General features: G+C 44.1%; 1 protein-coding gene across 1 annotated transcript in view; it reads right to left on the bottom strand.

Moving 5' to 3' along the window:
• Tnc (tenascin C) overlaps positions 1 to 4,846 on the bottom strand; it is a 94,215-nt gene extending 89,369 nt beyond the window's left edge. The window contains exon 1 of the mRNA XM_029563684.1: positions 4,716 to 4,846. The gene's annotated coding sequence lies outside the window, so the exon portion shown is untranslated. The remainder of the gene's footprint in view (positions 1 to 4,715) is intronic.
• Between the last annotated feature and the right edge of the window lie 10,175 nt (positions 4,847 to 15,021).

Here is a 15,021-nt window from a genome sequence, read left to right as displayed (position 1 = left end):
GAAAATGTACCCTAGATGTGAGAAGCACCATTCCATGGGTTTCCAGACAGCATAAAAAAGAGAAAGCTAGCGAGCTGAGCACCAGCATTCAGCCTCTTTGCTTACCAACCTTGGATGCAATGTGACCAGTCATGCCAGCTCCTGCCACCATGCCTTCACTGCTATGATAGACTGTATCCCCTCGAACCATAAGCCAAATAAATCTTTCCTCTCTTAAGTTGCTCCCTGTCAGGTATTATGTCCAACAACGAATAAAGTAACTAAGAGTTAGCTTCACCATTATCCCTTACTCCCTTCCATCAAGAACAGTTTAAATACATTCTGAAAGAAGTTAGCAGAAGCTACCTCACCTCCCTTATGGTGAGGGGTGACCACTGGCTGATTCTGAAGCAAAGCTGTCTACTCACAGGGCTTATGGAACACCTTTGTCTCTTGGCATAGGGTGTTTGAAGAAGGTTAAAAGACCAGCCAGAGCTATTTGAGTTACAGTGCCTACAAAGTTCAGGACCTGTGAACTTCAGGAAATTTCAAACATCTGAGATGACTTGGCATGAAATAATTTTTAAAAAATTTCCACTCACAAATAGACTGAAAATACACATGGAAAAGATTTTCTATTCACAACTTTTTCAATGTGGACATTTTACTTTTTTTCCACAGTGGAGTGTAAAAGAGAGTAAAGATGGTATTAAACACTAGGTTGTTGTTAAAGATTAGGAGTTTATGATAGGCAGGAAGAAAGCAGAGCAAGAACCTGACTTAAGGGCATAACTGAACAAAACTTTGGTCACCAGGGTTGGAATCAGGTAGATACGCAGGGGTTTCTCCTCTACAGGAATGTACAGGGTAGATATATGAAGCTTTTTATAGTGGGTAAGGCCGGCCACCACTGTATTTTGTGTTGGAAAGAATTATTGCCTAGAGTTTGTAGGAGGCTTGTCTCCTTACATTCCTTGAAAGGGAACCTTCAGCTAACGATTCCCACATGTTGAAGGTGTTCAAACTGGCTTGGGCAAGGATTCAAGGGGATTCCCAGCTATCCTCCCAGAATGAGAGGGGTTTGAATTCTAACCTCCTCTCTGAGGTTCTGATAGAGACTATCAGAGCTTGGAGCCTATAACTGCTCCCTGATTTTTCTGGAAGCCATTGCTCAGAGGCTGGGGCATAACCATTTCATTTTATCTCCCCATAAGTCCCTTTAAAGCCACTCATTCTGTTCTGTTGGACCTCAGAGAGGTGCAGTACAGTTATGTCTCTCAATCAAAGCTCCCTCTGCACATCATGGGGAATTGTGTGCCTACTTTTCTGGGATGAAATCAGTGGGAAAGACCTGACTGCCACCTCTAGTTGCATCCTTCTCTCTCTCTAGGGGATGAAATTTGAACTTTTCTCCATCAGGCAGAGGATTGCACCAACACAAGCTAACCTTTCCCATGGGCCATGAAAAATGATAGCTATGGGGCTACTCTGTGAAATCAATAGGTACTGGTACCAGCTGGGGCTCCCGTACCATCTTGGCCATTCCCTGAAGGACACCGTGAAGGGCTTTGCCCTTGTGCAGCCAATCCTGACCAGGTTGCAGTGTGGCACCAGAGATAGAACAGTAGGGTTTTAGTGAGAATGTTCAGATGCACAGCTAATTCTGCATTTCTTATGGAAAGGCTGGACCACTCAGTTTCCTTGAGCCTCAGTCCTCTACCCACTATAGAGCTAATAATTTGTAACTTGCAGTGTTAGAGAATTAGAGACACCACAGACAGTCCTCCCCATCCTATATGTGACACTTTATCGGTCCTGACTGCTAACTATTTTTGTGTGTCTGTTTTCTCATCACAGAGGAACTGTATATTTACTGTAAATATCAGTGGCCCGAATTCTAGTTTTCAGACTGAAGTGGCCTCAGTATGGAGGAACATTTGTGCTTTGTGCCAGCTTGGTATGTTTTTCTGTAAGAAACCCTCATTTTTACGTTCATGGAAATGCAGGGAGAGAGGCTAAGAGGTGCTTTTAGTTCACTGTGAACATTAGAAAGGTTAGGATTAAGGAGGATGTGTTTTTTATTCTGTCAGCTTGAATTCCCTTTCCAAATTCCATTCTGGTTATATGATCAGGCTACCGCTGTATTTATGGGTGGCCACAGTCTGCCTGGAGGGGCATATTTAGTCAGAAAGGAAGTGCTTTCCCTCTGAAGGCACTGTAAGAAGCAGACACATTCAGAGCGAATACAACAGAGCCAGAGTATGCCTCCCATAGATGGCCGTGGAGTCCTGGCTTGAGAACCTGGCTCACAGCTTGAGTTGTAAGACCCAGTCTCCCTGCTCTCTAAGCCATCCTTTGGCCCATAGGTACATCCACACTTCAGAGATGGGCTATGGTCACTTGATGCAGTGATGTCCAAGGAGGGCCTATAGCCTAGACACTTGGCTTTACCATATGTTAGCCATGGCTATCATTGAAATTACTTAGACTAACCAGCCTTTCCTAAGCTTTTGCCGTTCCTGTCCGTGGTCCTATTTGGGACACTGCTTTTACTCCCAGGGCTGCCTGTGACTGAGCGGGGCAAACTACAGAATTATAACCTGAATGAGCCCTGCCTGGCTACTGCTGCTGCCTGGCTGCATGACCTGGAACTGTGTTTCTTACTGTTCAAGGTCTAGCAAAACTGCTTCAGGGACTGAACAGTAGTATAATGTTTGGAGCCTGTATTTCAATCCCATTTCAACCAAAACTATCTCCTATTTATCTTTGCAATACTTAAGTTTTGCTCCTGATTCTATTAATAAATATTTCCATTGTTAAATGTTGGTTTAGAACATTAATCTTGAAGGTGTCTGAGAACTGATAGTCAGGAAAACCAGAAAAGCCTTCATCTACTAAACCCTTATGATAGGGCAAGCATTATGCCACAATTTAGCCATCTAGCATCCCAGTGAGTGTCCCAGGGGCCCTCTTTATATAAATAATAAAACTGAGGGTTAGAGGTGGCAGGTTAGTGACCTTTTGAGGGGGTAGTGGAGGTAGGGGCGGGAGCTAGGTGATTTGAACAAAGATGGGGGAATGTCCCCACAGCTTGGCTGCACCGTTCTCAGTCCTCATCCAGTTCATACCAGAGACTCTCCACACTGTGCAACCCCTTCTCTCCCCAAATGTGGTCACTTTGCTGGAATGCACAAGGCCAAGGCATACTGCCTCCTGTGTCCTGCAAAGGGCTTGTTAAACACACGATGCTGGTACTTTCTACCAGTTTACTTGGAGTGATCAAACTTCTCCCTAGCTCAACTTGGCTTGTTCTATAGATCTCAGGACTAGGTGGGAAAAAGGCTGGGGTGGGCAACAGTTTTCATTTCTAAAAAACACATGGGAAAGCTCTGTAAAGCAGGGGGGAATGGTCCATAAAAAGCACGAAAAAGAGGCATTCATTCTTCAAGCAAGCTCCCTGTCCCACTCTCTCTCCTATGAAAAGCATTTCCAAAGGTGCACCGGCAGCATAGCACTTTAGAGCTCAAAGCTTCAGAGCTTGCAAATGCCTGATGACATTCTGGAATCTGAACTTGACATTCACATCCAGCTCCAGACTGCCACCTTTTCTTCCAACCTGTGCCAACACAACCTCCTGTTTGTAACAGACAGCCAAGTCTCTGACCTGCCAGCCTAGCCAGACAGCCTCAGGTTGGGTGAGATAAAAAAGCAAGGGCTTGGGGAAGAGTAGAGAAAAACACTCCAAAATTGAGTAAGTGCTCCTTTTACCTTCCAGGGGATGTCAGCTTTGGGGTCATGACTGTTACCCAGTTACCTAACATTTACTGTACCTCATTTTCTCTTCATTACAAGGGAAGTTACTCTCCCCGTTTTGGAGAAAGGGAAACTAAAGAAAGCTCAGAGGTCACATAAACTTTCCTGGTACCACTCTGTAATGGTGGGCGGGAGTGCCCAAGCCACCTCTGCTTTTTGAACATTAGCTCTTAACCCAAATTCAGTTCACAAGTTCACCATGGAAGGTGGTCTCTCATATCTGGGGAAGATGTTCCTTAGGATATTCTGGGATAAGTGTGAGCAAAGAGGGGTGGGTTGGGAGAAACTTGGGATGCTGATGCTCTGAGCCTCCTAAACATACACAGGACCCACCTGAGGATCAGTGAATCAGGAGGTATTCACAAGAAGTTCCCCTGCCCTAAAACCCCATGGGAATTCCTACCAGGTTCGGATTATTCATCATCTTGCAGCCTGTGGATTATTCATCCATCCCTAAGACTCACCTCCTTACTCCTGGATCCCAAGTCTCTCTCCACTGGTGGACATCGTGAGGGTCAGATGAGATGGGTACAACAATAGGGTTTTTATAATCCACCCCACCCCTGCCACCCCCGTGGCTGTAAGCAAATTCCCCTTTCAAATTCTACTTTTCTAACACTCAAAGAAGAATCCACAGGTGTGAATCAACCAGGCAAGGGGTAAAGACAGCAATTCCAAAGAAAGAGACAAAAGCTACACAGAAAGTTCCCTAGTGTGACTATTCACAATAAACCAAATACTAGACTACAGCAAGGCTCCAGGGGAATAACCAAGGTGCCTCGGATCAGGATCGCGCCAACAGAAACCCCCTTTTGCCAGCCGGGAAACCAATGCAAAAGTTTCATAATTACAAAACCGCAGTGCACTCGTGTTGTGAGGGCACTCCAGAAGGAGTTTGTGTGATGGGGGTAACACACACTTACCTTTCCCTGGTAGGGGAAGCCTAGGTCCGTGGGTGCACTGGCTCCGTGGACGCAGTACCTGGAGGTGAGCCACAGCGGGTTCCCACGTGCGCAGTCCCTAGCGGCTCCCCAGTCACTGCCTTTGTGCGGCCCAGAGGCGGCGGGGGTGCGTGTCTGCGCGGGAGAGGCGTGTGACAGTAGGCAGGCTGTGGCCAGAGCAGCCAGCTTTGGCTGGTTTATATAGCGAGCTCCTTCCCCTGTAACGGGACGCCTCGCCTCCAGACATCCTTTCCCACTTTTTTTTTTTTTCAGTTGGTGAATTAAAGGCACAGCCCTCCCAGCGGAACGGGGTTAGCTCATGAAAGACGCACTCACTCCAGGCGCTCGGCCAGCTAAGGAGTCATTTGCATACAATTTATGGCGAAAAAAGTAGGAATTCCCGCTTCCTCCGCCCCCGCAGAGGAGCTGTTAGTGAAGTGTGATTTTTGTATTGCTCCCCAACGAGTTTTCTAATTGTGAAACAGAAGCCCCGGGAGCGACCGGGAGCGGGATCCTGGCTCTGCTCTTCCTCAAGCTGGAAATGCGACCTGGGCTCGCCTGGGCTCTGGCAGCAGCTGCTCGGTGGCACATCAGAGAAAGCGGGGCTGAGCCGAGTTCCTGGAAAGTGGAGATAAAACCTTGCAACAAGCCTGGGGCAGGTTCAGGTTTCCCTGGGGCCGCTATAAGATGACCCGAGATTAGTTCTCAGCAGGTGGGGAACGTGCTGCCAGCGTAGATCTGTGGGGCTTTCCTGAAGGGGAAGCCAGGCATGCCCAGCTGCCAGAGGAATCATTGTCCCAACTCCAGCGTCCTGCAGGGAGACGCTTTTCAACACTGCAAACGCCCAGGGCTAAGTGCCATTTTAGCAGAATCTCCCAGGAAGGGCGCTGGGCTCTCGCCTTGGGACTGAAAGGTGCTCACTATAGAAGTTAAAGAAAAGCAGTAATAGTTTTCCAAAGGTAACAACTTTATCTTGGAGGTTGAGGATTGCGTCTTTGCTCTCCATCTAGCTGTGGATCGCCTCCAAAAACTGAGTCATCCCGCGGTTCCAGTGTTTGCGTATCCCCAGGGCATGTGGGAGCATTTGAGGGAGAGAAGTAGTAGCCACCCACGCTGGAGGGGACTTCTGGGCTTGCTTGGACCAGGCAGGAAAAGAAAGTACCTCTTAGACTCTTCCCACTGAGCCCTCCTTTAGTGAGTCTGAGTTAGGTGCTGGCCACAGTACTTTAAGAATGCTAATTGATCAAGCCCTTGTAACTTCAAGTACCATCGATGCAAGGGTTCCCTTAAGCAGACAAAGGAGTCCCAGTTTAGAGAAGCAGTGTAATTCCATCAAAGGAATACACCTGGGTAGCATTTACAGCCTGTGGCTCAGGACAAATTTCTAACTGGTGGTACTTAAATATGTTGTACTGTAGTGGACTATCACACGTTGTACAGACATCGCTGCTATATCAGAACATGGAAAATGCATTTCTTCTGTTGAAGTAATTTAGAAGAGCTTTCTGATTTTAAAAATTAACTAACAGCAGAGGTTTCCAGCATTCGCCTATTTTCAATACTAAATGATGCCATCTCTAAGACTTTATTATTGATCCGTAGGTCTCAGTTTCTACAGCTGAAAAAAAACAAAAAACAAAAAAAAAACAAGAGAATTCAGACTGTCCCTATGGCTGCTCCAACTCAAGGATTCTAGAACTCTCTGCTTAAGTGACACTTCCAGTTAGCAAGAAAGCCCTTAAATAGGCATCTCATAAAACAGCTCATTTGAACTTTTAAACCATTTGGGCCAATTCAAATGTTGGTTGCTTTGAAACTTTTAATTCTGCATTTTAGCCAAGACATATTTCAGTAGCAAGGGCTGTGTCTCCAGCTTCCAGTAGTGAATGCTTCCATGCCTCTGGGCTTTCCTAAGTGAACCCAGCTTACCTCCTCTGTTAGTAATACAATATTAGAAGAGTATTTATGTCATGTAGCCTACAAGCTATGTTTACCCACAATACATAATTAACGTATTTGTAGTTAATTAAATGTATTTAAACAAGGTGTTTAAATAAGTTGAGAGAGGAGTCTGCTGGAAAACTGGGTGACTAATAAGGCTTGCAAAAACGTCCCAGATTCCAGACTCCCAGCCCCCAAATCTCTCCACATTCTTGATTCATATCTCAGTGTCATTGATAAATGTTTACTACAAGCTGTTTAACCAGTCATAGGGCAACAAAGCCAAATGTGACCACGTTGGTCATCATGGAAGGAAACAGGTAATGATCTTGACAAATAAGAAGCTGAGAGTGACTGGAAGTCTGACAAGGCTTAAGAACTGTCAAAATCCACTCCCAGTGACTTGCTTTCTGCAGCATGGCCACACCTCTTAAAGGTTCCATGATGCTCCCTAAAGAGCACCATGAACTGAGGATCCTGGGTACCAAGTGCTCAAATACTTGGAGCCCCATTCAAACCACCACCAGGGTCTTCCTCCCAGATCCTTTTCAAGATCTGTTGGTTTCTGTTTTCTTCATGACTGGGCTGAGATGGAACCTCAGAGTAGTTTTGCTGTACCTTTCCCTGATGATGAAAGATGTCAAACAGTTCCCATGGATTTATGGGCATACTTCCATTGGGAACTGTCTGCTCTACTCATTTGTCCATTTATGGATTGAGTTTGTCCTTTTAGTAGTTAATTTTTGGAATTTTAAAAATATATCTTGGATAGTAATCCTCTTTAGGATGAATAGCTAACAAAATTTCTCTTCCATTCTGTAGGATGTCTCCTTCTTCTGGTAACTGTTTTCCTGGCTGTGCAGATGCTCTTTAAGGTACTATAACACCCTTCGCAGCCTTTGTTCCTTCTGGGCAAAAGGGCCTGCGTACGCAGCGTGCTCTCCAACACCTGAGCCTCTCCTTACGCTGACCTTCACTTAGATGCCTTACCCCATCTGCTTACAGGCATTTATCATCCAGCTGTGATCTAGCTTTGCTTTGGAGCTTCTTATGTAGATGTCTTTCATAAAAATGCTTCCACACACATATCAAAACTCTGTTAGGACTGTCACTGCTTCCACATGGTTAGTTATGCTGAGCATGTCCAGTTTTTCCCCCTAGACTCTAGGCTTCCTGTGGGTCAGTGACAACAGCTGTTTTTTTCTTGTGCCTAGTAAAGAACTTTGGACATTGTAGAAGCTCAGGAAGTGTTTGCTGAACGAATGATATAATGGGCGACACATGAATGCTTGACATCCTGTGCTTTATAATTAGCTTTTTTCTTTTCTACCCACAGAACCCAAGGGGAAATTGGATTATGGTGCCCAGCACATTTATTGTACAGATAAAGAAAGGGAGCCCAGAGAGATTTGACTAGCCAGAGACCACTGTGGATGCTGTCCATTCAGAGTCATCAGAGCCAGAACCAAGTCACCAAACTCGCAAGTCATTAAGGCAGAGTATGCTCACGGAAATTAGTAGCCATTCATCCTATGTGGAAAGGATGTTACACCTTTTGACATCTGATCTTAGTCCTATCTTTTTTGGTACTGTAAGCATTCTTTACCCACGTGAGAGGGCAAAATGGTGCTTGTAAACACCACCTCTGCACAGAGCTTTTTGCCAAGGACTAGCTCTGATGTCTGCTGTTATCATTCATGATTTGCTGGTGGAGGCAGTGGGTGGGAGTCCAGAGAGGATGAGGTTTGCCCAGGTGAGATCATCTCATTTCCTTAATGGCCTATCAAATGCAATACGTTTTTTTCCAGATGACTAGACAGTGAGTGGAATATTGGCCAGGACTAGACCCATTTGAAGAGGACAGGGGATCACTGGCTTCTCACTCTAATGATGTTCTCCTCCACTGCCCCCAGCTCCTCCTCTTCATTTAGAGTTTCTTTTAGCATGCTAGCAACCATCTAGAAATCCCATGTTACTCTATAGTGGCCAGAATTCTTTCCCAACAATGAAGAAACTCTGGTCTATCACAGTGTGTCAGTCATTAAATTAGATGTAATGTCAAGTTTTCTCAACATGTTTACACATCTTTATTGATTACTCTTTTTCATCTTTTCATACTGTTCCCTGGATAGCAAAGGGAAGAAACCCTCAAAAGATGTCACTGGATGAGAGGCAAAACAGAGGGAGATTCTTTGCCTGGCAGCATAGGATAAGTCAGGTATGCAATTAACTAGCAAGTCAGTTGTGTGACTGGGGCTCTGTTCAAGCCTTGATGCTAGTTTAATGGCTGTGGGTATACTCCTCAGACACTCTAGCTCTTTGTGTCCTGTACAAAATGGGCAATCACTGAGGATCTTAGAGGCTCAAAATTTTATTTGGAAAACTCAAAGAAATAATTTAGAAAATAGTGAAACTTTGTCCATTTAATTCCCTAGTACTGAACCACATTTTATCTTCATGATAAGGTTTATTTTCAAGTTTTACTTCATGGCATTCCTTCTGAGAAAGTTTGCATGACTCTCACATCCAGGGAGGGAGACTCCTTCTCCATGCACACTCACACCACCATGTTTATTGTTAGCACAATGCATACTGTGTCTCCCTCTGCTTCTTCTACTAGTCCATGGACGCCTGATGGTAGACATTGTACCATAATGTCTGCTTATTGGCAGAGCTGTTTATGTAGTATCTGTTTTTGGCTGATGCCTACATCCTGTCATTTGTTAATTATTCTATCATTCCATTCTAAGATAGCATATATTATATACCTTTGAGACGAACAATAAAACCATTCTTCAAATGATCTGCCTGATGATCCGAGTCCTTAATTGCTGTCATTGATTTCCTCATCCATTTCCCTAACCATCCTGTAGCAGCTCCCCCAGGGCTAAGGCTGCACTTTTCCATCTGCACATGCCAAATTGACAGGTAGTCAATTCATGCTTCCACAAAATGACTGGCAGACCAACTGCGTGGTTTCATGATGGCATAGACGCAAAAGGCATAAGACTGGTACCAACAATCTTGGGTTACTTTTAGCTTGATTGCTTAGAAGATAAATTATCTCAAGAAAATCATGTCCCCTCTCTCAAGCTCAGTTTCATCTTTAGTGAGACTGAGATAAAAATCTATACCTTGAGTACTTCTTGGAGTTGGAAGGGAGACCACATAAAAATGGAAGAGAAACTGATGCTCCATGTAGGGTTTCTCAGTGTTGATGCTGAATGATGTATTCCATCCCCTAAAATTGCCACCAAATTCAGTTGGAAGCTCACCCTCTGTATAGCTGTGTTGTACTATGACAGTCTGAGTTCCAGCGTCTGTCTGAAATATTTCTGAGCTCTGCAGGGATTAGCAGGGTGGAGAAGGGAGTTGAAGCCCTCTGATGCTATGCTGTTCACACTTTAAGACAGATTTCTGTCTGGAGGCTGAAGAGACAGAGGGTAAGAGTTTAGCAGACAAGCACTGGCCAAAGCCAAGTTAGAAGTTCTGAAGTTCTGAATTCCCTGCAGAGATGGGAGGTGGGTTTGGTCATGCTCCCTGGTCTGAGCCCAGGCTGTGGTGATGAGTACAAGTGAGTCAAACCATCCTGGATTAATACAGGTCACAGAGGAATACACAGCTTTGAAATCAATACAGACTGAATTCCTTCGCTTCATTTTTTCACAGCTGGGCTGGATACTTAGGAGGGAAATGTAATTTGTCATTTTTTCTTAGGTTTCTTTTGTGGACAACAAAGAATAGTCATGGTTAGCATTTACAGAGTTGGCTCTGAGATTTAGGCACTGTTGAAGCAGTTTGCATATATTAAAGAATTCCAAATTCTTTACAATGAACCTATTGGGTTGATTCTGTCATTATTCCATTTTTTTTCCAAAGAGAGTTGTGAGGGACAGAGACATTAAGAAAATACTCAGGGGGCTGGAGAGATGGCTCAGTGGTTAAGAGCACTGGCTGTTCTTGCTGAGGACCCGAGTTTGATTTCCAGCACTCGCATGGTGGCTGACAACTGTCTGTAACTCCAGTTCCAGAGGATCTAATGTCTTCTTCTGACCTCTGCAGACATTGCATGACATGGGTGTACTTGAATACATGCAGGCAAAACACTCATACATGTAAAATAAGAATAAGTAAAATAAAAATAATAAATAAATATTTGAAAAAGGAAATATTCAGGACTCATGGTAATAAATAGCAACAAAAGGATTCAAATCCACCAAGAACATTCCAGCCCCCAACATTCTAAAAGTATTGGGGGGAGGGGGTATTTTAAATATTCTTAATTTACGAATCACCCAAAAGCAGAGATGACATTTTTGGACCATGCTAAATGATCATGGTGATCTAGGAAGGTGAGCCTATGTTGCTTTGGCAAGATTCAGTGAACTGTCCATGTCTGTCTGTGTGCTAATTCTGCAATTCCGTGACTATCAATTATGATTTTGGCTCCAACCCCAATTCAAGCACTATATATGAACAGGAGGGCAGGGTACTCATCTTTATAGGTATAGATTCCTCATCTGTAAAATGGAACAAAAATGACTGCTATTTCTTGACATTTTTCTCATGGTTAAAGAAATACCACTTTGTTGAATGTGATGCTGTTTCTTGCTGCATTCTGTGGCCTTTGGCTGTTATGGGCAAAACATTTATTCTAGTCTGAGCATTCCTTTGCTCATTTGTAACTGAGAAAGATAATCTTAGAGCTATGTTCATGAATGTGCTTATTAAAATGTACGAGTAAAGAAAAAATACATATCTTTAGGGTGGGTTATCATGGCCCCTGCTTGGCCAATTTGTAGTGGCCTTGCTGCTTTCATATTTTCATAAATTTCTCCTCCTTATTACATGTATGTAACATATATACAATGTACCAGAGGAAAGGACTCATAGAAATTACTGTTTTGATTTATTTCTGAAGAGATGTTTAATGCTACTCTGAGAGATTATTGTCAGGGAGAAATAGTATTAATTGCCTTTGAAAAGTGAAACTACTTGGGCCTAGCCACTCCATAGTCAAAATTTTCCTTTATTGTTCTCTGAGCCTGTGTAATTCTGTTTCTTAGGTAGGATGATTTCCCTATCCAGAGTCTGCTTGCTCTAGCTAACTCAGAAGCTTCCTCAGCAGGGCTTGGTGGGTGGTGGGCTGCCATCTTAAGGCTATGTGAATCACCCCCTCTCTTCCCCATGGGGATCACTCTGAACTGACCCTTTGGTATGACTGAGCAATTCCTTCCTGTTATTCTTCAGCACTTGCTGTGGTTTGAACATGATTTCTCCCCTTCAAAATTCATGTTGAAATTTGATGGCACTGTAGCAGTGTTGGGAGGTGGGGCCTAATGGGAGGTTTGGGTCCTGGGGGTAAAGACTTCATGCAAACATCTATGCTTGTTTGTGAACATCATGGGGTTCTCCTCTCTCTGCTTCCATCTTACCGTAAGATTTTTTTTTTTTTTTTTTTTTTTTTTTTTTTTTTTCCCATGGGAGTATACCAGCTGCTGGGGGAATTCAGGCACTTTCCTCCCATCTGCATGCACTTGCTTGCCCGCCTGCCTTCCTACCTTGCTGGAAGCATCACAAGGTCCTCACCAGTGGCCAAGAAAATGCCAGTTCCTGGTTCTTGCACTTTGCAGACTCCAGAATCATAAGACAAAGTAAGTGCCCTTTCCGTTAAAATACCCAGGCTCATATTTGTTATAGTAATAAAAATGGTCTAAGATGCCACCTCACGGCCTTCTGAGGAGTTGTGGCAAATATAATCCCTCGTCATTGTATTATATAACGTGTTCATGATCTCACTGGGATACTTCCATACTACAAGTGAAGAATCTAAGGGGAAGAGAATTCTAGAGAATTCTCAAGATTTTCTAGCCTGTGATTTGACAGACATATCTCCCTATGCAAATTACTGGGCTCTTTGATTCCCATTGAAGAAACCACCTGTAAAGAGTATGATTTTATCACTTTTATGGGGTTCAGCAGTGCATCAGAAGTATACTATAATGGTGTACCTTGGTTGTCAGGTTGAGAGAACTGGGGAATTGCATCTCTGTGTGTTTGTGGGGCACTTCCAGGGATGACTGACATGTAAGACAGTGACTTGGGGAGAAAGACCTGACCTGAATGTGTGTGGCACCACCCAAGGGGCTGTTGGGTTTGGATGGAAGGAGGTAGGAGGAAGGCATGTGAGTGTGCCGGCACACACTTTCTTTCTGGGTGAGTGTGTGTATGAGCTGCCACCATAGCCCTCTGACATCAAATGCCAACTTTCTTGGCCTGATGTGAAACAACACCAGCAACTCTCTAGGGAACTTTCAGGCCTTCGGCACTAGAATGGGATTGCTGAGGTGTCAACGTTTGGACTGAGTAGTCACTGGGTTCCCTGCTCCATCAATAGCCATTGTTGAACTATTCAGCCCCTATATTGTGTGGGTCAGTCCAATAAATCCTCCTTTTAAAATATGTGCATCTATTCTCCTGGTTCTGTATCTCTAAGAACCCTGACTAATATACTCACTATCTGAAGTGATGCAGATTTGGGATAATGTTAGCTCTGTTACTTAGTCATGGGTGGCTCTTTTCAAACATCCTCATTTATGAGAACTCCATCTTGTATTTATGTCTGTAAAACTGGAGTGAGAATATTCACTTCAAAGGGTTGACAGCATGCTTGTGGGAGAGTAGAAAATGACTCCCCCAAATGTACCTTGATGTGACTATGGGGAATGGTTCCAAAGAAGGTGGAGAAGACACCAGTCAGGGAAGAAACTTGCCCTCACTGTGTGTGGCACAGCATCATGGGCTGCTGGTCTGGATGGAGGGGTGCTGGAGGATGTCTGTGTCCTGATCCATGAGAGCTTGCCCAGCAAAAAGGAATTTGTGTTTATGGTGAAGTGAAAGATCTTGAGAAAGGGGAATTATTCTGGATGTAATTGCAAGTGCCCTTGTAAGAGGAAGTCAGGAAAAAATGACTACAAAGGAGAAGGCAGTGGGGCAAGAGTACAGAGACTGGAGCACTGTGACCATGAACCAAAGAATTTCCATGGACATCAAGAGTGAAAAGAGACAAGAGAGATTCTCCTTGACATCTCTAGCAAGACTTTAGCCCTGTTGACGCTTTGAGGTTTATTACTAGAACTTGTTTTGGACTTCTGGCATCCAGAACTGCAAGGGAATACATTTCTGTTGCCTCAACTCACTAGCTTTGGGGATCATTTGTTAGAACACGAATAAGAAATGAATCCATGGATGGCATCTCTGGGCTAATATTCCTGTGTTCTGTACAGCAGGGCTTTAAATTGGTCATTTTTGTGTTTCTCTGAGAGCATTTGTCTGTAGAAGTGGTATTAATTTCTGTTGAAAACTAGAATTACATTTCCATAGACATGTAGTTTTAAGATGTAAATCTATATTTACGTACTCCTAAGGACTCTTTCATTACAACTCCTCTAAGATGATTTCTAGAGTTAGACTGGAGACAGAAAAGAAAAGAAAAATTAGCAGGAGTTGCAACTTTTACCCTCAGCCTAACAGATTTGCAGTGGCCTATCAATGTGGGAACTTCACAGTGTTGAGTGATTTAGTCCAGAAAGATTATGAAATCTGAACCAACACAATTCATCCTTATCATCCCAGGGGCAGCATGACCCCCAGACATGTCAGGCTTTATCTGTGTAGCTGCTCACCTATAACTTCGGGATTCACCCATAGAGAAGCATGGAGCATTGCCCGCCTTTCTGGCACACTGTGGGACAGCAGAGGCTAATATCTGGGTGTGCTTAACCATGACTCAGCAGCCCATGCAGGGAAGGACCTAGTCTAGATCCCTGTATAAACTCCTTCACACACATCTGGCTGCTCCTACGTAGACAGAGAAGACTTGAAAGAGGTCTGAGAAGGGCAAGTGGATGCATGCCAAGATTCCTTCTTCCCTCAGCCTTCTGCTAATAGTTCGCAGATCGGATCTTTCTTCATTTCTCAGCAACCTCAGCAGATGTGGCTGTGGTATCTGGGGACTACAGAGTTACTCCTTGAGACATCAAGTAAGGATTTCAGATGCTGTCTTGTACCCTCCATCAGAGATTTCAAAGACTTTGGAGATTCTTAGGAATACCTGTCTAGGCCAGGACTGGACTTGACTTATGGGTTAATGGGAGGGCTCGGAAGTGACTATAGAAAGATGATTCATCGTTTGAAGCAGATGACAGGAGATTCCCCCCGTGGAAATACTTTATAAGGAAATGATGGCAAAGCCTCGATAATCCCCGGGGAAAGACAGGGATGGGGGCCAGGATGATTCGGTGAGACAGCTGTGTGGTAAGAAAGCAGCTGAAGGGGGCTTGCTTTG

This window comes from Nannospalax galili, unplaced genomic scaffold, assembly GCF_000622305.1.
Source record: "Nannospalax galili isolate Female #2095 unplaced genomic scaffold, S.galili_v1.0 scaffold34, whole genome shotgun sequence".
NCBI lineage: Eukaryota > Metazoa > Chordata > Mammalia > Rodentia > Spalacidae > Nannospalax > Nannospalax galili.
The sequence above is the reverse complement of the archived record's forward strand: the minus strand, read 5'-3'. Positions and strand labels throughout refer to the sequence as shown.